The 27,437-nt window shown below is 37.4% G+C and overlaps 1 protein-coding gene across 10 annotated transcripts in view; it reads right to left on the bottom strand.

Moving 5' to 3' along the window:
- Positions 1-27,437, bottom strand: part of GRID1 (glutamate ionotropic receptor delta type subunit 1) — a 493,727-nt gene that overhangs the window by 379,252 nt on the left and 87,038 nt on the right. The window contains exon 1 of one of the 10 annotated variants that reach the window (XM_086900901.1): positions 9,692-9,817. The exons of the other annotated variants lie outside the window; for them this stretch is intronic. The gene's annotated coding sequence lies outside the window, so the exon portion shown is untranslated. Of the gene's footprint in view, positions 1-9,691; positions 9,818-27,437 lie in introns of those variants that run through there. 10 annotated transcript variants of the gene reach the window in all.

The raw sequence follows: 27,437 nt of genomic DNA, 5'->3' as shown, positions 1-27,437 counted from the left end.
GACAACAGGAGTTTCTGTTAAACCAAAAGAAGTAAGCAAAAGGCAAGAATCCCAAGTCTGATGGAGGTGAAGCATTTAATCCCATGTTAATATACTGCTAATATTTTTCAATACATGACATCCAACAGAGGCAATATTCATCCTAACATCTCTAACAATCCTAATCCCTGAAAGATTCACAGATTTTAACAAGGTTTGTTTACCCCAATGCTTCATTCTGGTCCACTGCTCTAACCCCAGATTTTAAAAACATAAATACTATTCTCAGCTCCAAGGAAAAGGAAAAAACAACAACAACAAACCACATTCAGTATTGTTCCATTTACAGGTTACAGCTTTAGCATCCTAAACCCCCATGCAATTAGAGATGGGAACTGCCCAATAAACAGCAAAGCTTGCATCTCGCTCTGGAAGGTCCCCAGATAGATGATTTACAATCTGTAACATTTTTATAGATCATAAGGCTGGTTTACATTGCCTTTATGAGATGTTTTAAAATTTATAAGTTTTCATTTTCCCCTCCCTTGGAGTCCAGTTATTAGTGAAGAGAGGTTTTATAGGTAGCAGGGAAGAAGGAAATGATCAGATTAAATAAAAAAAGAAAAAAAAGCAGAAAAAAATCTGCAGAATATTTCAACTCCATTCTATAAAGGAATGTGGAATAAACTAGTTTGGTAGGACAGTGTTTAATTTTTTAAGGTACATTTGGACACTTTCAAATCCATTTATAGCCTACTGAATATGGCATCAACATTATAATTTATTCTAAGTTCAAAAAGAACAACTTTAGAACAAACATTTTATTTATAAAATAGATTTTAATTGGTAAGAAAAACTGTGGAATTAGAAATTCCACAAAAAAGTCAAACCTAGAGAATCAAATTTTAATCCAATAAATTACTACTCACTTTTGCTATCATGCAGAGAAAAAATTGTGACTTAAAACCCCGACATACAAACCTAGAATACCTTTGTTCCAATACTTTGAATGGTTTCTCTCTAATTCTCCTCTTTCATTTGTATTTAAAATACTTGAACTAAGTGGCTAAGGTTATTTACAGGGAAGAGAGGACAAATACCAACGAAGAACTTCAAATAAATATATTTTATACTTCTTCATGAGAATAAAGTGCAGCTACAGAGATTCAATTCTGGTCAAACCAGCTCTAAGCTACACAGATAGGTTAGGATCTGAATCATACATTTTCCTCAGAGGGCTTTAGAATTCTTTTAATAAATATTTTACTGTTAATAACATGTAGTCTCCAGATCGTTTTAAGATACTTATCTTGAAGAACAAAAATTCATAGTTGAAAATTATGCTTTTATCATATTAACAGCCTTTTTTTAAAAAATCTTATCTACCTTTTATCACGAAGGTATTCACTTCTGTTTTGTACAGCATTCATCGCTATCTTTAAAAAGACCAGCAGAAAAAGTGTAAGGAAACTAAAAATACCTTGCTTTAAATAGGTGAAATAGCACTTTGTGCAGTTATCTTTAAAAAAAAAGCTTTAGTATTATATTTATCTTTCAAGAAAAAAGAACTTAAGAACTATTTTTCAGTAAGATGCAGACAATCATCAGAAGGTGTACATTCAAATTAAATTGAATAGCTTCATCCATGTCATATAACCCTAATCAAGCACAGTAGTTCTAAAAGAAAGATTTTCCCAACAAGAGAAAATATGCAGCATTTGAAAAAAATCCTACACTACATAAAAATGTCATTGAATTCTTAATTTCAGCAATAAACCATTAACATTCCCATAAATGGAGTTTTGTGGCAAATGCAAGAGCAGAAAGCTGAACCAACTTTCATACAAGCAAACGTGTTCCCAGAAGAGCAGTCACTTCCTATAACACAAAATTTTGAATAAAATGTTTCCAATTTAGTGATATTTTTAAGCAAAAAAAATAAACAGAAGAGAAGCCAAATGTCTGATAAATATGTTAACAACCACTGTTAAAACAAACAAACAAACAAAACTTTAAAAAAATGAAATCAAACCAACAGAAAGCAAATAAGCATACAAAGGTCCTGACATACCCAGGTAAGTAACAAGAATGCTGAAAAGAACAATTAGCAAAGGACAAATATTTACAAGGTAGCCAAACACAGCTTTCCACTCACACAGAAACTGGCAGTTGCAATTTTATTTAGAAATTCAAGGGCTGTTTTCCAAACAAGTCTGTGTCTCAGTTTCATTAATCCATAGGTCAACCAAAGTGGCCTGGCATAGGCACCTCAAGCCAATCTCCACACCTTCTGGCTCAAAAAAACAAAAAAGAGCCCACTCTTCCCTCTCCAGTTCATATTACCAGCAGGTTTAAGAGAGAACTTTTGAGTTGAGTTTAATTTGGGGAAAAATTCAAAATGTCAGTTTTGGCTGCAAAAGCCCAGTAGTACTTGCTAATTTCCCCACCCTCTTCTATCACCCTTCTTTCTACCTGTCTCTCCTCTTCTCAGAAAGCTTCACAAGGATGTTTAGACAAAGAGACAAACATTGAGCTCAGAGGCATGTCTGAGCCTCTTGATGTCACACAAGGTCATGACTTGCATGCCTGCTCAGCAGCTGGACAAATACCACGTGGACTATCCAGGAAGACATTGTGCATGAGGATTTCAATCTACCAAAACACGTTTCATCATTCAGTTTAAAGAAGTGAAGTAGGGTTTATGTCGTTCCGATTGGGAACGGCTAGAAAGAACGACACTGGACTCTCAAGGGAGTCACAACACGAGAATTCCTTAGTTTATTGCTTCAGGCCTGTCTTATAGACAGATACGTGGAAAGTACAGAAAAGAAACTCTTATTGGCTAGCAAAGTGCTACATTACCATCATTGGTCAGGGGCACTCTGCCCCCCTGACCATGTCCTGCAAGAGGAAACAAGAGGACAGATAAAAAACACCTGGCAGTTGTTTTCTGTCTCTGAGGATTGTTTTGAAATCCTCCTTTGAATTCCCAGGCTAGTTTCTCAGGCAGGACTGAGAGGCCATGGGCCTGCATTTTCTGCAGCTCCCTGCAGCCTGTTCCAAAGCTAGCATCCATAGGTTTAAGCTCATAAACCTGTAAAGTCATTACCAAAGGGCCCAATTTCTATTGTTTACATTCCTTGACCAAAGATGACAAGCACCTTTCACAGGTTGTTCACTGCCTTATCAAAAGGCATCAATACAATTGTAATAATCACGCAGTCAGATATCAGCATGTTCTGTCTGAAGCATTACAAGCATTTTTCAGAATTTTAGTCTGAGTGCATAATTTTGCAAAGCCAGAGTCTTCTCCTGAGGGACCACATAAACATAATTCTGGTGGTACCCAAAAACCCCTTGGACCAGACCAACTGGCAAACTTTAGTATTGGGTTGGCTCCCCTGCACAATTCCTGTCAGATCTGTCAGCTGAAAACCTGGAAACAGCAGTTCATCAATATTCACTCCCCAAGAGCACAGGAGCTCCACGGTGCACTACAACCTAGCTTCCAATGCTATCCAAGACTGACAGGCATTGCACATAAGGCAAATCTAAGTACAGTTGCAGGCACTTTGAACACATCAGTTCACAGCGTGGAGCAGCTGGGTGTTTTACATTCAGCTCTGTTCAGCTCATGGGTACTTTATCAAACAATCCAGCATCCAAGATTCCAGCACTCCAAAACATTTGTAATCTGCCTCATGTATTGTTCCATGAAACAATAAAGAGCTCAATATCTCTCCCACTGCTTTATGAGGTTAGCCTTTCTCTCCCTTGAATAATACATCACTACTACTAAAATGTGTATTCCTCAAGTTACTTCCAAAAATGTTAAAAAACCTCCTTCTCCTCAAACCCAGTCCACTACAAAATCAGTAGTAAATCATCTTTATTATAGATGCAGACTATTTTTCCAGCTACATTTCCCTTCCATGTTTTGCTCATGGTTTAACTAATATCACAGAATCCCATGCCTCCCTGGGCAGCTGTTCCAGTGCTTTGCCACCATAAAGTTCTTCCTATGTCATTCAACATCAAATGCCACAAAAGGATACTCCCACCCCCATTTAGCTCCATGCAAACTAACACACAGTTTGAACAGAAAAGAGCTGGAAGAAGCTGGTACCAGCAACACCAAACTTTGAAGTAATCTAGGAAAAACTTTTGAAGTAGAGCTTTTATTTCTTCAAGTAATAGCTTGCTTAGTTGTTCTAAAATTAATTTAGCAAGATGATCAAACGAAAACCTTAATTAACTGAAGTTATTCTCTCTTTAGGAATCAGATTTTGTGATCCACCTACAACTTTAACAAAACACGCTTTCTAAAATTTATTTTTCCGACAGCAAGAGCAGGAGAGTGGAGTATAACAATATTTCTGTAAGTAGGAAAACTAGTCAGAGTCATTTCCAATGGATTTTTGCCCTAACAGGAGCCAACTCTGGAATCTGAAGCATAAACTATTTCAGGAACTACAATGATTTCCATGGCCAAGAAGCAAATAAGACTGTTCATGTGCTGTTGAAATTCTGTTGTGGTAAAAACAGGGAAGCACCTGCTCCAAGCACAGGGCCTCCTTCACAGCAGGGAATCCTAACAGGATCTCTTCCTTTCCTAATCCAAAACAGCTCTCTTCCTTGCTCTTCTGTCAAGTTCAGCTGAAATTAAACCAGACTACTAGAGAAGAGGAAATACACATGTAAACACAAATTTCCCTTGGAAAACGATGGTAAAAGTAATATGAAAAGTTTTTGTTAGTTAGAATTAGCATAATTCACAGCATGAGTTTCAATTTTATAATTACACTATGTTGTGTATGCTACAAGTTCTCAAAGTAGTCTTAAACTTCACATTTTTGGAAATATCTGTGTATGTATGCTTAAACATAAATATATATATATGCACATATAAAAGCCAGAAGGAGTTATACTATTCCCCCTTTTTGGCTACTCAGCATTATTTAACCTCTGAAAAAAATATAAGCCTGAAAACACTCTGAGCTTTCCAGTCATCTCATGAAAGAAAAAGTTTTCAAAAAAAAAAAAAAAAAGAAATCCAGAAACAACTCTGTTAAAGAAAGTAATTCAGATTGAATAAAGGTGCCCACAAATCGCTGCTCTCTAGTTTACTTCCTTAATAATCGCATCCTATGTTATGAGATAAAAAATTTACTTCTGCATAAAAAATGCATCATTTATGACAAGACTTTATTGTAACTTCTGGTGAGGAAACATAGTTTTATATTTCAATTGACAGTACTTTCATCTAGGGCTCCTTTCACAGTTTTCATGCTATTTTAAGATATGAAAGACCTACAAAAACTGCTAATATCATGGGTATTTGTGATTTTTCCAGTATGTTGGATTCCTGTCTCCCCTAGAGCAAACAGCTCTTCATCACTGCAGAGGGTATAGTCCAGCCCCACAGCAAAAGGACACCAGGCATATCAAACCCTAAAAAGCTTTGGCATGCTCTCAAACTAGAAACAGCACACAGAAATCACAATCCATCTTTTTGAATAAATAGCGGCAGGAAAGGAGAAATGGCACACTATCCCCCACAGTCACAATGGCACAACAGCCTCTCAGGAAAAAAATATATCACCCAGAAGACAGATTAAAAAGAATCCATAAAACGTGATGAAGAGAAAAATTGGATCAGTAGAAGGGAAGATGAAAGCAATACATTCACATAACCTTAATTACTGAGTTTGGGGCTTGCCTCACCCTCCCCCATCTGCATTTGCTTAATCTTGTGGAATTCAAACTATTACTTTCTTTAAACATTCTTTTAAACACAGTCCTAGAAGTGGCACTCAGATTAATTGTCATTATTAAGAACATGACATGTGCAATGTAAATTGCTAAAACTGCCCCATTTTGCACCAGAAGACTGGAGTACAGAATGGGACCTGGGGGCTGATTATCAGGGGGTACAGTCATTCTCCTTCACTTTCTTCATCTACAAAACATACAAATGTTTGTATGCAAAGTGGAAGCCCTCTGTGGGAAATGCCAAAGCAAAATAACCCCCACCACCTCCCATAATCACTTACATAGCTGGTATTTACCTTGTTCCTGAAAGAGTTGAGAAATGTTTAAGTTTTATCAAAGAAGAGATTAGAAGATGCTTCTCCCATCTCAGGAAAGTGCCCTACATGTTTCACTGACTACAGTCTGATGGAGTAACACTGTCATAATCATCCCTTGTCCTTTGTGAACAGTGAGAAAGGCAAGAGTTTCATCTATCCATATTAAAATGATAAAAATCCAAGTATAAATAGTTTTATTCAAATGAGAAGTATTTCTAATCCTTTGAATTCATCTCAGTAGATACTTCACACTTACCCTCCGTCCCTCAACTTTAGTCCAAAAAACACCCTCCTTTTAAAAAGAAAAAAAAAAGATTAATTAATTCCCATGCTTTATCTATAGTAGCAAGTAACTTAAGACAGTGTGAGGAGATCCTGCACTCTGAGCAGTGAACCAGCTGGTGCTGATCACCAAATGCTCCCAGAATAGGATTACAGGGCTTTACTTGGGACTAGCACTGATCCAGTGCTGTGGGCTAACTGCCCCTTATCAGCTTTGGGAGTGCTCCTGGAGAGCATCTTCCTGTTGAATTTAATTTGAAAAAGCCTGCTTTGTCAAGTCTGAAATTGCTTCATGACACAAACCAAAAGGCACTAACTGAAGCAGAGACTGATTTCAAAATTAACCCAGTGATTTAAACTCACATCTACACACTCACACTCTTAAGTCCCTGTTGTGATATCAATTTTTTTTTTTGGTGAAGCTCCCCCAAGAAAATGTGCAGAGGATCTCTACCTGCATTAATACAAGAAATAAAACAATCTCACAGCTTTCACCTGTGCTGAGAAGTACAGGCTGGTCCAAAGGCAGTTCCAGCATATGTGCTGCTTTCACAGCCCCTAACACACTTCATCAGAGCCCCTCACAAACTTCCCCCAGCTCTCCACTGCATGATGCATTTCTCACCTTCCAAAGCATAAAATCAGTCCAAGATGAACTTGAAAAAAGCTATTATGTCAAGAGCTCAAACTTCCTTGGAGGTATATTGCTATCAGTCTTTGTCATAAACATCAGCTTCCATGCTCAGCTTATTCCTCAGCTTTTAAGATCTCCACAAAAAGTCATAACCAATCTCAAACTGATTTGAGAAAAAAAAAAAAAAATCTTTCTTTTTTTCTTTCTTTTTTTTTCCTAGAAGGCTGAAACAGTAAGCTTACACCTTCAGCTTAAGACTAAAACTATGAAATTTATTCAGTCTTAAAAGTACTAAAACTGTTATGGGTAAACCTTAAAAAATTTAGCAAGAGCTTCTCTACCAACATAGATATGTGGCTGACTCACTAAGTGCAAGAAGAAAAAGTCTGATGAAATTACTTTAAAAAATCTAAGATTTAACTTTTAATTTCAATTTAAAAATATTAATTTTAAAATTACTTGGCACAGCATGTAGGAAAAACAAAACACTTGTTTATTCAAGTGTGTTATGCCTCAGCTTCTGGACAAGACACAGCTTCTGGCAGCTCAAATTTCTTGTACTGAAGTATACCCAAAAAACCATTGTTAATATACTGTCCTATACTGTGGAATGCCTGGTTGACACCTGATGCCTGAAATTTTGCATAAATCCACCAGGGAAAAGGTTAAGTCACAGAAATCAAAAGTGGAAAAGTGAAGAGAGAAAGCAGAAGTCTCTAACACACTTCATAATGTTTGAACAATTGCATCCTCCCCACATCCTTACTTGAGGGCAGTAAGAAGAAATCCCTGGCTCAGACTGGATTTCAGCTAGCAGAGTTTGTTTCTCCTTATTTTAGGGCTAGAGGAGATACCTCAATTTCTGCTCTGGGTGAGAAGTGGAAACAGGTTTTAATTGATTTAATTATTCTCTTTTTTCTCTTTCCAGAGCTACTTAAGGTTGGATTTCAATGGCAGAAAATTTGTCTAATAGAAAAAAAATCCAAAAAAAAACTTCCTAAGGTAATATTTTTACTACTCTGCAGGTACTAGGCAGCTACAGTAACCCCCCCTGATAACTGCACACATCACTCCTTCCACCCTTCAGGAGAGATGTTTTTGGGAGGTAAAGCATCCCATTCTCCCGCAGCAAAGACAGGTAACAGCAGTATAAACTCTCTCATTATGAGTGGCACTCCAGATAAGAGCTTTCAGAGATGACAGTGATGAAAAGTTTATGGTTGATAAATCAATACTGCATATGAATAGTAAGAAATCAAGCAATCAATGGATTCCAATTACGTATGTACCCCATCAAGACAGGAATCAGTCATTCAAAGTGGGAGCTAAAGTAAAAAGCTCTCTCTAGATGAGCTAGTGGGATCAACAGTAATCCTTCACAGCTGGATGCGTGCACCCTACAGCACTCCACAGAGCTCAAAAAATACAATCTAAGAGCTCATTTACACACTAGTAGTTTAGGAACACTGAGCTGCCTTTCAGCTGATAGATATCTCACAGTTTTTGCAGCCTCTGAAATAAATCCTTGTAATTCAAAATGTGCCATTAGCATTCACAAAAGGTGAAACAGTCTCCCCAAACAAAAGCACACTATACCCCTGAACAGTTACTCAGAAGCCTCTGCAATAAGTTAATGCAAAGAAACTTCTGTTTACTAACAGCTAGCAATTAAAGCCTCAGAGCATACATTTTGTGTCATTTTGAACCCTTGTAATTTGTATGAAAATAGTCTCTAGAAGAGGCAGAATAAAAATGAAGTGTCTGTTAAAATGTGTGAGAGATGTACCTAATTACAAACCACAATAAGATTCAACTGGTACTTTAAAAATGTTTGGTCTTAGTTTCCTAATACTAGAGCTTAGCAGCTGCCCAGCCAAACTTTTCCAACCAACCTCCTAACTACAGATCCTCTAGTTTTCCAAAGGGGATATTGTTACAGAAAGAGAACCATGAATATCAATGTACTGTCTTCCAATTTGTATTTGCTTCTTACATTCATAGCACAATTATAAGTCAGATTTTTCTCCCTACCATTTACACCCACTTTTCACAGGTGCAAAGGGTTTCATTAAACAAGGAGGATAGAATAAATCCATAGAGTACTGGGTGTAATAGCTACCACCCAGCTTAAAAACAGATAAATCCAAAGTAACTTCTAGTATGCATTATTCAAAATCTGTCTCATACATATGTATTCCATAAAAATCTTGATCTCAATCTAGTTTACTAACAATTAAGGGCCAATGCAAAAGCCAAGCTGCATTAAATAAATCAATATGAATTCTAGTGGATTTTACTTTAAAATATTACATGCAATTATTGGACATGCAATAGAATTGCCTTCTTGGAGGCACAACAGTTACCTGTTCATGGTTTCCAGACAGACAGCCAACACATCTAAATACCAGGTAAGTAACAATCCCCTGCCCAAAGGGGGCTAGGTCTGAAACATGGATAAGTTTTTCTCAGTCTTCTAACTTAGGCTTAACTCTTTCCAGCCCAGATATTTTCTATACATCGATCTTCTTACTCTAAAACAGTCCTGGAAAGGATTTATGCCCTACCTGGCTCACCAACACAAACCAGGTCTCCCAACATATACAAAAATGTATGCTCACAATAAGCAAAATAGAGCAAATAAGTAAGCTTTATTTGTTACTCACAGAGACAAGCTACACCACTGACTGCTAAAACGCAGAAATCCAACCTGAGAGCTGCTGTTTGAAGGAAGAAAGGCAAGCAGAGCTTCAGCAGACAATCACCTCTCTAGAGCACCTCCACACCAGGTATTGCAAATTAATTGCATTCCCCAGATGTTGTTCCCCAGGCTCCCTCACAGCTGCCTCTTTGCTGCTTGATGAGCCCACACCTGCTCTGCACATGGAGTTCTCTGCCAACCCACAAATGCCCTCCCTTCAGGCCTATCTACACATGGGTAAAGCTGCCAGAAATCCTGTAACAATACACTGCTGGATTCAACGTATGGGCAAAAAGAATTTAACCATGGGCTTGACCCTGCCACTGTTGCAGTCAGTGGTAACTCTCCCAGATGATTTCAGTGCAACAAGGTCAATTTTCCTGCTGGGGAGCTGCAATATTCCACAATGTTCACAAAGGAGAGTGTCAGGAGAAAATAGGTAGGTTTCTGTCCTACGGTGATGGGAGCAATCAGTCTTTACACTACCAGACAGACAGTTAAACCAGAACTGCTGTCAATGCAAAAATCTCTCAGCAGAAGAAAAGAGCTTTCTTTAGCCCAAAGAGCTGAGTATCTGCATCTTTAAGAGAGGCAGAACTGCAAAAGTTTTGTTACTCACCTTGCTAAAGCTACTTTTTCCTTCAAGAAGTCATATTCTCCTTAGTCTGTGAATCAAAATAATGTACGGAAACACAATAACCACTCATTTACTTTATAGCATTCCTATAAAATTTCTGTAAAATATTTCTGGTGATTTTCCTAAACATATTTTTTTCCTCAATACTAGGTTTTAAAGATTTAAGATAATGGAACTTTCACAAAGGGATGGAAACTCAACCTGTAAGTATCTGCACAAGATGAAAGTCTTGATTAATCGATGATGCCAAACAAACACGGGCAATATTTTGCCCTCTGTATCTGAAAGCTCAGATTCTCCAGTTTGTCTGATTCAATAAACATGATCCATTAGATGATGGAGAAAATGAATCTTGCTACATCAAGTAATATAAAAAATTCATTTGAGATGCTGGATTTCATCTCAAAAACATGGCCCTTTTCCAGGAGGAACTAGTAAAAAGTAACACTATTTGCTTTAGCACAATAGATACTTCATCTGGGTATGCTGTTTGAGATATGTAGCTAGATTTTATTCTAACTCTGAAAATTGAAACCTGTACTGTTCTGTCTTCTCATCTGCACAAACTAACATATCCATAAGCATACATAATTTAGTAATTGTGTCAAGAGATTCTGAAAATAATAAGAAAAAATAATAAATGTTTCATTTAATAAATAATAAATATATGGGTAAAAGTTTGCTTCATGCAGAGTGAGCTTGAGAAAGGATGCAGTGGGTGCATCCATCAGCAATTTAGAGAGACATTAGAAGTTCCAGGTATGAAGGGAGTGTAATTTCTTCTTCACGGTGAAGATATGTAAGTAAAGTCACAGTTCTCTGGCTCAAGAAGTTCTCTGTCTACTACTAAACCCCTCAAGAGTTATATAAGCACTGCTCTCCCCATTTCATAGAAGGAAAATTGTATTAAGACTAAGAAAAAAAATAAAATTAAAAAAAAATAGACATGGCTTCAAAGGGGCCTAATTCCAAAAAATGGACTAAAGAGGAGGAAAGAGAGGTGGACTGAGGAAAGGTTAGTCAGGACAATGAAGAATGAAACCTGGTTCCCAGCTGTGACCCCACTGTGACTGGACTGACTCTTTTAGGAACTTTTTTAGGGGTTCCTTATCTTTAGGGAAATTACCTGATCTCTGATGGTAAGAATTAATTTACATTTGTTAAATGTGCTGGGGCATTCATATTGCAGTGCCACAAAATAAGAAACTTTATAAGAAACTTTGATGCAGTCATGACAATTATGCTGTTTTATTAGTACTACACCATTTATTCAAAGTAAGGTATAAATCCCTCATGGTATAATTTTGAAACTCTCTCTGATTCTAAAAGCTCACAGTCTATAACCTTGATCCAACACACATTTAGAACATGCATTCTAGAGCCTGCACCAACATCCACAAAAAGAGAATGAAAATACCTCACTTTCCATTTTTCACTGACCTTTCTCTTTTCTTCACCTGAACATCAGCAGAATCAATCTCTTGTAAAATCAGAGCCAGTTCTCACAACCAGATTTCATTGCTCAGACAGCAATAACATCTTAATATAAATCATTCTAATTGTTCACCATAGTAAATACTTAAAATTAATTCTTCACAGACACTGTTGCTTTTTAAAAACAATTTATGTAAATCATATACAATGGCAAAGAAAAACATATTTAAGACTTGAAATTGTACTGCTTGCATATCAGGCATCTGGACCCTAGCAACTGGAATATTGCCTACTCTGCCTGATATTCATCAGTATCTGTGTTCCACAGAGATCCATATAGCGAATACACTCCCTAGATTTGAGGCAGTGAGATGAAGGAGGAAGGTAGAAAGAAGAGGAGAACTACACTTGAAATTGTGTGGGTCACATCACTGCATCAAATGCCCTACACCCTTCCCATGCTGTTCCTTTCCAGACCTGAACAACCTCTTCCTCCTCTCCCCAAGGAGTGTACACAGGAACCCTCCTCAGCTCCTGCCATCATCTCTAGGTGACATGCAGAGTTCCCATCATTATCCATCTGAAACACCTTATAAAAGTAGCTTATTTAACACACCTGGTATGAAACAGCCTTAATAGCAAAGTTTGTATTTTAAAGACTGTTTTCTAATAAGCAGGAGAGCCTTAGGTAATTCAAGTTTACTTTGGCACTCGCTCCATCGACGGTGTAGTGCCCTTAGGGGTCTGAGGACTAAGAATGCAAGATGAAACACAAGCCATAAGAGCCTTGGTTACCATGAATGCCATCAAAACCTCTAAATTTGCAGACTGTTTTAAAACGCACCCTCCCTTCTAGCTGCAAATAGCAAAGTCCTGATGTGGTTGCCAAGAAACCAGTACTTGCAATTCACAGAGTTCACGTTTGAGAGATATTTGCACTCACAAACATTTACAAAAGCAAAACTGAAGCAAACCAGAAAATGTGGTATAAATTCATCTTATGATTTCTCAGTACCGCCCTAAAACAAAGCACACATCCCAATCTTCAGATTACTGTGCTCTCAAATAAATGGACTTTGTTCCTACTGCTTCCCTGAAACATGGAATTGCCTCCCCATGTACTCTGCCACACCCAGCCTTGATGGGTTTCCCTGACATCTCCTCATGAATTATAGCACGGTCGCTGGGGTCCTCACCAACATCAGGCTCTTCTAACTCGTTGTCCCACTCTGTGCATTACTGCACCAGTTCACTGATTAAATCCAGAGTTAATCATGATTATTGTGCTGTAAAGCACCTTGGGAAACATGACATGAAAAGTACTAAAAAATGCAGTTGAATTTGATTATGCTGTATCTTCTCAAACCCATTTATAAGTTAAAGACTGTCTTTTATTAGATTCACTATTATATTTCATATAAACTCCAGTCTCAATCCAATTTTCCCGTGTCATTTTTAATTATTAATATTGCTGTTTGCAACCAGAGATTTGACAAGGTTAGGTCCTATTTGTGCTAGGCCCTGTACAGACATAAAACAAATGGCATTTCCCAATAAAGATAATTCACAAGGTGTAACAGCCAATAAAAAACAAGAAAGAAAAGATAAAACAACTGCTTGAGACAAGCAAGCAGGAAGCAGGAAGGAAAACCACAGGTAAATGACAAACTGTCCATGTAACTATTTTTAAAAAAATTGTTTGCTGTTTTTTAAATTCCCCAAAATATATGTATTCACCAAATTCAGTCATGCAATGCTGGTTTATTTTACGTATTAATTCATTTTAGGGGAATAAGGATAAATAAAATGTGTAGTCAGAAAAGTTACAGGTAGTTCTGAAAATCCAAATCTAAAGATTTAAGATTTCTGCAACTCACCAGGACACTGCTACATTTATAGTAGTGCAATGAGTAGAATCTCATTGAAACAGAATACATCTTATACCCTCTGATAGTTTTCTGTTGTTAGGATTCCACAGATAAATAAAGGACATCCTAAGATGCTCCTTGACAGTTCAACTGCTCTGAAGGTACTCTGTAGTTTACTAGGTGATCCTTTGCTGTACTTACTCAAAAAGATGCGCTTCATCACTTCATCTTTTCTTTTATATATATATTTTTCCAATTTTTCATTTATTTTCAATTTTGTCCAGTAGTGGTATCATTGTAGAGGTATGAAAATGAGGAAAACAGTAATTAAGCCAGCAAGGTAAATGTCTGTGAAGCATAAATGGCAAAACTTTGCTGAAAATCTTTTCAGGAATGAATAGCAATTCAGAAAGGCTACAAGTCTTCAGAAATTGTGTGATATACCAGTTTTCCCAAGGTGTTTTTCAACACAGTTTCAAAAGGATGGCACAGATGACCTTCTGCCCTATGAACAAAAAGCTTCTCCAAGGGGAGCAGATATCAATAAAGACTGCTGCATGTCCAGCATCAGATGATGAAACTTCCTTTCCAATACCCATTTGCAAAGAAAGAAAGACCAAGACTTTGGTACAGGAAACCAAGTAATCAAGCCAGAGATTTAGAAACATATCCAAGTATAAATTTACATTTTGCCTTTAGGAAATGTTACTTTGTTTAACAGAGAAGAAAAAAGGACTAGAAAAGAGGCTCATGGCACAACTTTGGCCTACTTCAGTTGCATTGACTCTACCAGTTCTTGCATCCTGAATCCATGTAGACCAAACAATTCTTATTTAATAAAAACCCTCCTTTTGATGAAAAAACAGTCCTTCTTCCATTTACATTTGTTTCTCACCAGCATCACATTTACTTTACAAAAAAATCTAACTAAAACCACATTAAATTGATAGGAGCATTTACCTGCAGAAAAAAAGAAAAAAAAAAGAAAAAAGCAGAATAGTAAGTGGTAATTTTAAAAGCATAAAAACCCATTCTGTCTTATCTGATTAGTCCTGCCCATCTTCATGTATTAAGGTTGTATACTCACAGCATTATCCTATTTGTAATCTTCAAACATACAAGGCCTTGAGACCAGCCTCTCTAGATAGCAGTGACAGGCAAGATTCTATCCTGCTAAGGAAGGATTATTGCCTTGCTGTTTCAGAAAGCAAGTGAGGGGGAATCACGAAATAAAATAACATTGTGTGTCTCTACAAGTCACTGTGACTCTCCTTGTTTTAATTTCTGTTGTTATTAAGGCTTTCATCTAAAGCATATCAGCAGAAACAGCAGAATAGAAATATAAACTGCTACTGGAACAGGCTGATGCTAGTGATGACTGATGACTTGGATTCATCACTTTTTAGTCACTAGACAAAGAAAGGAGGAGGAATGGGGGGAAATTGTACTGTAGTAATTAGAGATCCAGGTTTATTAGTAAAGGCTGGTTTTATGCAGTCTAAAAGAGCACTCTGTACCACAAATCAGGAAAATATGCACATATGCAAAACAAGCAAGAAATTTTTCTGTCACTTTTTATATAAATATATGAAGTATGCTAATAAAGCAAGGAGAAATAATTGTATTACTGATTTAACTACTCAGTAGCTATGCCAAGAAAAAGTCAGTTTATTAGGTAACTTCTCACACTGGAGTAGCATCCAAATTTCTTTTGTCTTATAGAATGTTATTCTTTTAAATGATCAAGGTCACTCTTTAAACAGACTTTTTCTCCCTCTAGTTGTGCCTGTATCACACTTTAAATAATATAAAAGGAAATGTGATTTTACTCAGGAGTTCCTTAAATACTGTCAAATTTGTCACTGTTCACTATAAACCTGACACTTGTCAAAGTGAATCAGCAACTGGCCACTTGCTGACTAAAGAAAGCTGAGTCACTGCTTCTGATCTAATAGCAATGTCCTACATCACACTCAGAATACACATCAGTGTGTTGTTTACCAGCCTAAAAGGAAAATAAGTTATTGCTGTGAGTCACAGAGGGAAGGGAAAAAACACAGAAATGAAGATGAATGTCTGGAGCCCAGAACAACCGGAAACGATAAACAAAACCCTGACACACAGAGAAGGCAGCAATTGAGTGCCAGGAAAAGACAAATACTGCTATAGATTCAGATGTCTTTCTCTGATAACAACCACAAAGATTAGTGTTTGCTGCCAGCTAAATCACAAAGAAAAATCTTCTACTGTCCTGTACTTCAGCCTGGATTATTAGATTGTATTGAACTGTATAATTAGGCTACCACCAAATTAAGTGCAGCTAAAGTTCATCTGTACTTCATACAAATATAAATATGCTAAATTAAAGGGTTTTCTCACTGAAAATCAATAGTGATATAATCATCCATCTCTTTAACATTGAAGATGACATGTTTCCTTTCCATTAAAAAACTGCAGATTTGCCATGATTAAAGAATCAAATACAAAAAAGTATGAACGTTTCAGAGCCAGGGAAGAAGGAGCAGCTCAGCTCTGGTTCTAGCAGACAGAAACTCATCACCAAGAAAATGAACTGAGGAAGGAGGGTGTTTCCAGCATACCAACTAAAAATATAATCAGGAAGAGGATTAAAAGCGTGCTTGTTCTGAATGATTCATGAAACATAATTTCTGCTCTTGCCCAGGTAATTAGAAGGCTTTCAACTCCAGTTCAGAGATCTGGTTTGGGGAATTTTTTATTCTCAAAACTATTCATCCAAAAGAGTTTTTCCTCCCTTCAAATGGTGACATCAAGGCAAGAGATGTAGAAATTCAAAATATGCTTTTTCTCAATTAATAAGAGTCCAAGATTTTAAGTTCCCCAATACCAGTCAAGGGACAAGAAAAACCCCAATCACTTCAGGGTGAGTTTCTCAGGAAGAATCCTAAACTACAACTCTGCAATACTCTCGGTTGGGAAGGAAAGATATGAAAAAGGCAAACAACATATAATTTTAAAGAATAGCTACAGGACAAAACATATCACATTCACTCACAACTTTTTTTCTAGTCTGACTTTAGTTATTAAAAAATAAAAAAGCAAGCAAAGCATGATCAAAACTTTACTGCTGACTGCTTAATTACACAACTAGGAAACTCATGGTAACTCTCAGCACAGAAGTCTGATCTGAGTGCTTCAGCTGGCAGACTTGACAAGCATTATGCTTATGAAACAGAACTGTTATTTTTGTGCTCTGTGATGGGATAATTCATTAATTTGCATGTTGCATTATGTGTTAATGAATGCCTTACATAGGATAATGCACAAAATTCTAATATAAGATGAGGAGCTTTCAGATGTAACATTGTCACTAGAGCTCAGAAAAACAGAAAGCTGATAACAAAATGAATGTCACAGATCTTTTGATGAAGCATGAAAAAGCTTCCTGAATGAACTAGCTCAGTCTCTTGGGAGAGCAAGAAAATACTTCTTCACACAACATCAGAAGGTCTGTCTTACTTTTAACTCTTCTCCGAGTTCTTCATTTTATTAAGTTTTTGTTGCTAGAGATTGTGTAAGTATTGTTCCATGAGGTATCCACTAGTGATTCCTTTCCAATTTCAGACTAATATTTTTTAATTCTGGCTTTAAGAAGTTTCCTCATTCATTGGTGTTACAATAAGTATTTGTATTGCTAAACAGCCCTAAAACATAAGTAAACTTTTCACAAAGGTTTTATGTTTTGTAAAACCTGCACTGCTTCATTTTGCACAGACTGCTGAGCAACAGTCACAGCTTAACCCTTTTACATGGTCTGGATTAAAAAATGGCATGAAATATCCTATATTCTCATCAATCATTTCAGCCATACAGTCACAGATCATTTTTCCATCACTTCTATATGATTTTGGAGTCCAGAAAAATTATCCATAACACGTAAAAAAAAGAAAATTTGTCCATTCTCTAATCCTTTAAAATAATTGTTTACTCTGTCTAAAACAAGGTGGTCTGCAAATCCTGTTTCCTGGAGCCTTTAACAAACTGAGATAAGGAGAGGGGTTCAAAATAAGTTCCAATTTTAAGTTATTTCAAGTCAAAAAGGCACTAAAATGTCACATAACTTTAATTCCTAGCTCCAGAGTACCCCTTTATTAACACTTTGCTCCTTGGAATTTGTGTATCTGTTTGTGTGTCTGAGCACACAAAGAGCCTTCTGACCAGCCCATATTCAGTGGGGTTACATGAAGGTTATTAATGACACTCTCAAAACTTTTATGGTTTCTGTTATGGTGGCAGAAAAAACAGATAATTTTAGACAACAAAGTATAACAATCAAGATTTAATGAAAGGTAGAAAACTCATCAATACATTTTTTGACAACACTAAACCTCAGCAAAATCACATCAATGACAGACATAATGCACACTTCCTCTAGAAGTCAGTAATTGAGAATATTTTTAACATAATAATAACAAACGTATTTTTCTGTTTTAAAACAATAAACAAGTATCAAGCTTTCATCTTTCCCTGCTCTCTCCCAGAGCTGCATTTCTAGAAATGACAAGATGTAGCCACTGTACAATATTCATTCCCTATTTAATAGCAATAAAGCAGTCAGAGTTGTTTCAAGGCTGCAAAGCCTTAATGGCCATGGGTACTTTGAGGTGTATTTTTATGATTGTCTTCCCCCTGGCTCTGGGCATTGAACAGACATGAATTGTGGTGCTGTCCAGGGCAAGGAAACATTGCCTTCAGTTTACAGCAGGAGAACTGCAAGGCCCAGAAAATAAGCATCCTGACAAATGTTAAACATCCAGGTAGCTGTGGCAGAACTGGGAGATTCTGGTTGAACCATCAAGTTCATGAACTTAATAAATTAAGAATACAGAATGCAAAAGCATGTTTTCTGACTCCACAAAATCTGTGAGGTTTTCACACTAGGGGATGTTCATACAACACACTGCAGTGCAGTGGGTAACCCTAAAACTATCTTTACATTAGTGAGACTGGGAATATGAAACAAACTTCCCATAAAGTTCAGTACTCATGGATATAACCTACAGAGATGAGAGGCAGAACAGTCTGGGCTGCACTGAAATTCATTCTGCCATAGAAATTGCTCTCAGTGTCTCAGACAACTTGTTTAAACCCAAGCAAGCAGGTTCTGCAATCTCAAGTAAACTTGGGGTGGCCTTCCAGCCTGGGACATGGGTAACCAAGTGGCTACTTTCTGCTCTGTATCACACATCTTCCTGCACCTCAAGAAAGCCAAAGTCTACCTTGTGTTTCAGTTCCCCAGCTTTAAAATAAGGATACTTTTTAGCTAAGGACAGGATTTTTCTGTCTCAAAGGCAAATTAAAACACATCATAAAAATTCAGGGAGCATTGTGAGCATCCCAGAGAAATACTATTTTGTTTTTTCCACAAATTTCTCCAACTCATTTTCCTCAGTGAAAGACAACTTACCACTGCACATTAAATCTTTACATTTACTGTTATTAATCTTTTGCATTCTAAATGTAAATATATTCAATTAAACTTATGTTAGATCTCTCTTTGAGAGTAATCTCTCATTTATTTTTCATATAAACAAACTTGAAATTCTTCTTTCCCTCAAGTTACTTATTTGTAGGTTACATTGGCATATGATAATACTTCCTAGTTACAAAGATTAGCCACTCTGATAAAATTGCCAGCAAGATTCTGTGTAAAACAAATCCCAAAAAGCAAACCAAAAGAAACTATAGTACATTTTATAGGAAAAAAAAAAAAAAAAAAAAAAGGGTAGAACAACTGTCCTGTAATAAGTACAACAATTCTAATTCATAGTTGCATTGAAGTGATACCCTTGATAAATGACTAGAGATCCCTGAGCCTGTGACCTTCCTCAAGTAAGGTCTTGACATTTACTTGCCCTCTCTGATGTGACAGAGCACTGATTATCTCTCTTTGCTTCCTAGGAACTACAGGGGAATGTGCCACCCTTCTTTTCCGAAGACTTGTTTTAAATTACTCTCTGGAGACTCATTTCTCTCCCCCAGTACTAGCAGGAACATCTACACTATTCCTTTCTGCTCAAAAAGTTATAACCTCCACTGATGTGTCTCTTCTACTGTGTCATTGCACTCATTATGCAACACATCTCCAAAATCCAAGACAACAGGATGCTGATCCAGACAACTTTTGGAAAACACTGTTTCTTGTAGCCCTAATAATAAAGCCATCAAGGAGGACAAAGAGACCAATATTGGCAGACAAATCCTGAAAGGTGCCTCTGTTACCACAGCCAGTGAAACATATATAGGGCACAATTAATAAATCAATCAATAAATGAACAAGTAAATAAAGAGCAACTCAGAAACTCAATATGGCAGATAAGAACCAAAGAATGTCCTTTTCAAATCTGCACCCCCTGGATTTTACCAGCTTCCAGGGGGATAAAAGCCTTAATGTTTATAAATATTCATAAAGTCTTTATGGTACATCCTTAGAAATGCTCTCCATTTAAGTATTAAATGATAAGAAAGGCACAACAAGGAAGAATTTGATTCTGGTATATTTAAAAGAATCCACGATTAATGACTGTATAAAAACTGTGAGGAGTGAAGATTCTGTCATTTTTCATTATTCTTTCATTCCTTATTATTGCATTGAGGTGAATATTTCCCTTTCCGCAGCAAATCCTTACCCTGTGGATTACACATTTGCACAATAAATATAGGATTATCTTCACCTACAGGAAATGAGGAGATAATCTTTGTGCTGCATACTTCATAAAGGACATTTTATTGTTAATACAGTCTTTTTTTCCCACTGAGGCATAGAGAAAACAACAGCAATTACTGTCCTTTCTGAATTATTTTTCCTAGTTATGGTCAATTTTTGGAAAAAACAAATGAAGTTGCAGCCTAACCTGGTGGAAAGATCTTTGCAGTCAGAAGAGCTCTGTAACAGCTCTCATGCTTGTGCTGGGGGAGCTTCAAACTCCTGGTGGGAATGGTTTTTGAAGCTGATGAGCACAGCAGCTGAACAACCTGATCAGGTTTGCCTGGCTGAGTCAGCCCACATGCACCAACCACTAGTGATTGCATTATATTGAGCCTACACAGCATCTTTGGGGGTATTCCTAATGCTCAGAGGAGCCAAAGAGCATGGTAGGACCATTTCAACAAAGGCCAGACAGTATTGATTTAAACAATGAAAATCTGCAATTTGAACTTCTCTGTTTTCATAGAGACAGGTTGTATTATTTATTAACTTGGGCAAAACCTAACCAAAGAAAAACCAAAATGCAGTCCTGTCCTAAAACCCTGAGAGAAAGGCAAATATAAAGATTAATTCAACTCTCTGATTCAAATCTTCCCTCTCTCTGGTCTATGGTGAGAAATGAGCACCTCACCCTCTAAACCTCACATGGATTGTGAAATCTGCAGCCTTTAAAATAATCAAAATTTAATATGACAAGGTCTTGAGCAACCTCATCTTTACTGGCCCTGCTCTGAGTAAGAGGATTGACAACAGAATCTCCAGAAATTCCTTCAAGACTAAATTGTCTTCTGATTCCTTTTACACTTCTTAGAATTAACTCTTCACTTGGTTGTCTCATCTTAAAAAAGCATTTCACTTTAAGTTACCACTTGGAAATGCAGCCATAGGCCTTATTATTCAAGGTTTCTTTTCTTACACCTCTATTTCCTTTTCTTTTAAAATAACAAAGTGACCAGGGCTGAAGTGTTTCAAATTACCACTACTCACTAATACCAAGAGAAAGCAATTTCTTAGGGCTAATTTAATGCACTTCTGAATCCTGTAATTTATTTTGATTCTGTGTTCTCTCTTCCTTTCCAGGCTCTCTGCCAAGGAAGTTAAAGAGGGTCTTTCTGGCTAGATTTCCAATATTCTTCACAGTTTTTTGTTTTGTTTGGGGTTTTTTTGGGGGGTGGGGGGAGGGTTGAAGTCTACAAACATAGGTGGATTCATGGCACAGGGCCAAGCTACAGTCATTAGTGAGGATTAAGCCATGAGAAGCTGGTACTAAAGTAGAGAAAGCAAAGAAAATAAACATCTCTGACTGTGTCAATGTATACTTTGAGAACAAGGACGTAGACATCTTCTTAGACCTCTGCCCTATCTTCTAGGGCAGATGCAGGGAACAATATTTACTAAGAAATAGATATCTGTTTCTTCAAGAGTGATCTTGTAGGGAGATATCTTAAAAGGTTCAGGAGGAGACCCAGAGAGTTCATGGTTTCAATCTTGTCCTCGACAAGATGCAAGGTGTAAATTTTGGGCCATTTTTAAAGAATGGACAGAATGGGATCTCAGCCCAAAAAGGCAGGGGCATTATGAATTAAAGTAACTTTCTTATCATCATCATCATCATGTGTAAAGCAATGAACACTGCAGCCTGGTCCCTGGGGCTCTGGAGCCAAGGCTGCCTGTCCCCAGAGGGTCCCTGCCAGAGCACTCTGGGCTGGGCATCAGCAGCTCTCTGCCCACTCTGCTAAGTGCCAAGCAGGCACAGACACAGCAAGGGCACTGCTCAAACCTCATTTTCCATGTCTGAGGTTGTTCTGGAGCACACATCATCTACAGCTGAGCAATGACCCATAAAGACAGGGCAAGACCAAACACTACAGCTGCCTCCTGATGGCCTTTGTAGATGTGCCAGCTACAGAGAGATGCAAACCTCCACACAAGAAGACAAATGCCTCCATTCTGAGCATCAAGATGACATCTGATATTCTGTGTCTACAACTGCATGTCTTTGGGTTCAAGTCTTCTTTCCTAATACTGGATTAAAGAAGGCAGTTTTTCAGTAAAACAAAAAAAAATGAAAAAAAAGCCAAAAGAATTTCCATACTAATTACCATTTGTCATAGTTATCAGATGCTGGGATGTTAAGCTCCCTGAAAACGCTGATTCTCAGTAAAGTGCTTTAACTGGGAAAGTGAGCTGTCATGAATCCTCACCTTTGTGCACTGAAAGTAAGAGACCAAATTTACAATTAGAACATGTCTAAGAAGGTGGACTGTCACCTGCCTAAATCTCCTGATCCAACCCAGGCTACTCCTATTATCACTCTGCTGCTGAAAACAGAAGAGATAAATGGGAAGGACAGATCTCTCAAGCTCACATTTAATTCAGAATATATTAAAAAAGAATGAAGGTGGTTACTTTCATGTTATTTTTTCTAGAGATGGAGATTTCTACTGATTCTAGGCCCGAGGAGGTAGTAAATGCTCTTCATAAGGTAAAACACTATCTTAGGCAGAAAATACTCCTGCATATATATGATATGCATATGCATGTAATACAGAATATGATATCTGCACTCCTTTGGTTTTGAAATTACCCTAACCATCCAAAGTAAATTGTTTTAGTACCAATCCCCTGTACTAATGAATATAAACAGGGGAAAGCTTGGTGCAGAAAGGAAAGTACAGCATAAGGAAGAGTCATTAGAATAAGGGAACTTATGACTGCTCTCTATATAAACAAATTACGTTATAAAATTTTTCCTTTTGCTCTGTCTGTCCTGAAAAGATCATAAAAAATCACCTTCTTAATTTTTTTGAGGCAGAGGAGAAGACACTTAAAGGACAGTTCAATGACACCTTTTCAAGGGCATGAGTAGTAATACAGTGCTCTATAAGACTTCAACATTTAAAAAAATATTTAGAATAGTTAATTGTAAGTTCCTGCTAAAAAAGAATGATCACTTTAAAAAGTGAACGCTCAGTAGCATCCTGTTTTTTATCAAACACTGTTCTTTCAGTCCTTGATATTGATTAGTATTCCACTTGAAGGAGGAGATAATGAAGTAGATTATTTTTTCTGCACCTGACACAATCAGAAAAGCTGACACAGAGTATTTTCCTACTTTCCAATTTGTCTGCCCCACCTATTTTCCTTTCTTTGAAGGCCATGGGGGAGAATGAATGGGAATTAAATTAAGACATTCCAGAAAATAACTGAGAACAAGGTGCATTTGAATTCTACACAAGACACAGGAGGGATGACTGGTATAAAGCAAAATTCAGATGTCGTACCCTTTGCTAACTATAAAAATTCTGAGTTAAAGTTAGTTAAATGGTTTTCTAAGGTTTGCTAGTCAGAGTAAATGCTAATATAGTAAGGCAGATGTTCCACTAAAATAACATCTTTCTCTCTTTAGAGGTATTTTTCTTCTGACTACATACGCACACACAAAATCTCAGCCTGTTCGTGTATCAAAGACATCAGAATAAGCGTGTAAGTAACTGTGATTGTTAATTTATGCACAGAACAAAAAGCAGACAACAACCATATGCACTTTCTCAGCTGGAAAGCACCTGGGGCTGCATGACAAGGAGAACCCTTGGTGAGCTGCAAGACCACAAAGCCTTGAAGAGGCTCAGCCTATGAATCCTTCTTTTATGTTTCTATTTATGTAGCTGCTGTCCAGCCAAGTGCTATTACATGGCCATGCACTCCTGGCTTCCCAGAACACTTGTGTATTTGGCCAGCTGCAGAGTAAAAGCAGCTTTGGCACCTGTAACCAGAGCCCACCATATTCCCAGCCCATTCTCCCTTGCAGCAGGGCAACAGGAGTGAGATGAGCACAGCAGGACCCTTGCAGGGGCACAGGTGCACTCAGAGAAACAAACAAAACAACACACTGGAGTGCAGAGCATAAACCAGGAATGTGGCAGAAAGAAAATGCAAAGGATTAAAATGCAATGTAGTCCGCAAAACAGTCAGGGGAGCATTTCCCTTCTTTGTATCTTTAAGCCCTCCTAATGAGCCAAACTCTGGGCTTTGTTGACCTCAGTCCTGCAGCAGAAGAGAAATTTGTTTGCTAGTGACTGTAGCTGCTTGACTGCCAAGCAGAAATAAGACAGAGCTCTTTGGGAAAGGGAGCAGAATTCCCTGCTTCCCAGCACACATTTGGGGGAACTGTTATGGGGTGATCCCTAAATCAAGACAGGAACACAAACCAGAAATACAAAAATATATTTGCACTTATTTCTTGACCAGTTTTACATGCCCTTTGATGAACTTGCAGAGCCACTATAATCCTGTGTTGGCTCTGGAACCCAGCATTTTTGATCTGTCTGAATAACAAATTACTAAATACTAATTAGCTGGTCACAGGCTTTGAGTCAGCCATGGTGAGAACAGCCCTTCATCACAGGCCTTGCTTTGCTATATTAGCACAAGCACCTGCTGCGTGCTCTCCATTTTAAATTTGCTACCATTTGTGCAGGTCTAGGGATTACCCAGTGTTCTTCCATACTTGGGATGTTTGAGTTCCAGATAGAGAAGACAACCTATCCTTGGAATTCCCTTGAGCATTTAAAAGCACTCTCCTGGCACTGTTACAAGGCAAGTCTTATTTAAGTGTATTTTTAGGCTGCTACATGTACAAAAGACACCTTTACTTGGTAGGTACTCTGCTTCTAAACACACTGTTTGATGTATACTGTGACATGCCAGCTTTTCACACCTGCACGTGACCCTTGTGTTTACCAGAATTTGAAGAAGCAATCCATGAGAACAAAAGCTTGCCCTGAGAGTAGCTGCTTTCTGATACTAGGAAATGACTGAGAAGAACATTTATGTATCAAGGTTTAGGATAAAGACAGTTCTCGAGCCTGAACTAAATTGTACAGTGTTATTTCCATATTAGCATGGTGCTCAGCCCTGATTGTTTCCTTCCCACAGCAGTCTCACGCAGGGTCTGCTGGATCAGCAATGCTGCGAGGAGCTGGCAGCTCCTTCCAGCCAAGGCTTGCAGGGCTTGAGAAAGGCTGTGAGCATTTTCCCTTCCAGAGGTCTCTCAAGTCTCAGCCATGTTTCACATGATACATTAAATTATGAGGTGAAAGTAAAACCCCAATCTGAGCAGGGGTTTTGTCGTGTCCAAGAACCATCCGTGATTTCTCTCCCCAGCCTCAACTCCCAACCCAACTTTTCTCCTGGGCTGCTCTGACCTTCATACCTTTCGGGGAAGCTGAATTTCAGAAGATTTTTTTTTTATGTTTGGGAATTTTTAAGCGAACTTTGATATTGTTGAAAATTGATATCATAATCCCTTTTACCAAAGACCGACCAATTAACAATAGCTAACACGACATTGTATTCTGAGGATGGATTCCTTCTTCTCCCCATATAAAACTCAAGTATTTTTTTATCTTTTTAAAAAATAGTTCTCAAAATCATGTGCTAAATCCCAAGAATAGGGTAAAAGCATAAATAAATTTCTATTTACCTGACATTCCAAATAAATCTCAACATACTGGAGCTGTTTAGTTATAAATAACCAACTCACGCAAACCTGTTTTTCTTTTGTTATCTTCAAACAATGCCCAATTGTCTTTTCCAAACTAAAGAAATTTATCATCCTTTTTTTATCAGTTTTGACATCAATTCCTTCACTGCCTTTGCCCACAGTATCCACTGCATACTCTGCAACTATGTGAGGTACACATTACCAGCCATAAAACAGCCAGTGTTAGCTCCAGTGTAAGTCAAATCACATCCCTTTCAGGTCATTTTACTTGTCAATTATCTTGCAAAACTTCACTTGCATTTTTATTCCTTCTAAAAAGCATTCACATTGTGAAGTACCACATTAATTACACATCAGGCTGTGCTGAGTTACTCATGTGGCTGGAACCAGGTTTGTGTTGTGTTTCAAAAGTGATCATGCTGTGTTAAGCTGTACTCTAAAAAAAGTGACATTTCTGAAAAACGTGAAATAATTTTTAACAAAAAGTATTTTCTTAGAAATCTGGCTATGTTCAAGATTAACTTTCAGGTACATTAGAAACCACAAAGGAAAAGTATGGAAAATAAAAAGAAATTTAATTAAAATATTCCCTCTTTTTAAAATTCATTCTGTTAGCTAAAAGGATATTTCACATAATTCACACTTTGCATTTTAAATGCCTACTAAAACATTCCTTTATGGATATAATGTTGCATCTACAAGATACAGCCTTTAAAATAAATTGTTAAGATATAGATTAAAATAAGAGGGGGAAAAAAGGAGGGCCTTAAATTCTTCTAAATTGACAATCAGGACCTATAGGCCAACCAAAATCTGTTTCTTTTTCCTGTTACCATAACTCTGCCTTTGGTGTGTCACCAACAGGTCCAAAAGTGAGAGATGTCAGATCATCACAAAGACACAGCTATAGGCCTTTAGCCTTTCACACATTAATAAATTAGGATAAGAGACCTACACCCTACATCCCAAGCACTTCTGGAATATTGTTCTTTAGGAGGAAAGCCTTCACCAACTACAAGCCAGAGAGAGGCATGCAGAAATCTGCCATCAGCCTGATGACCACAGGATTCCAGTCCTACCTACATATTAGCTTTATTTTGATCGGTTTAGAATACCAGGGTCTCCTACCCCAGCAAATATCCTGCCCAAAGGACAGTTAAATATGCAACCTTAAATAGCCTGACCTCAAATCCCATGTTCAGTAAAACAGCAAAGCAATCCTAAGTGCCACTGACAGACAGAACTCGCAGGCTAATACCAGAATCAGTCTCCTAAAGAAATTCTGTTATGGGCCTGGGTATCTATTTCTGATGGTACCATTTAAACAATTGGCATTTTCAGATCAAAATTAATTATTTTACTCATGTTTTTAAGGGACTATAGAAACACTTGAGATGCTTTAATAGAAAACATACATTTCCCCGCTTCCCAGCAAAGTGTGAACTTCTGTAGGGAACCACCTCTTCTGCTTTTTCAGAAAAAATAAGAGCAACAAGAATTTCTTAAAAAGGAATAAAGAATCTGTGGAAACATGAACATAAGTTAGTACCTAACAGTATTTG

Source organism: Cyanistes caeruleus, chromosome 8 (assembly GCF_971803275.1).
Source record: "Cyanistes caeruleus chromosome 8, bCyaCae1.hap1.1, whole genome shotgun sequence".
Lineage (NCBI taxonomy): Eukaryota > Metazoa > Chordata > Aves > Passeriformes > Paridae > Cyanistes > Cyanistes caeruleus.
Note: the sequence above shows the minus strand (reverse complement) of the source record. Positions and strands in the feature narration are given on the sequence as shown.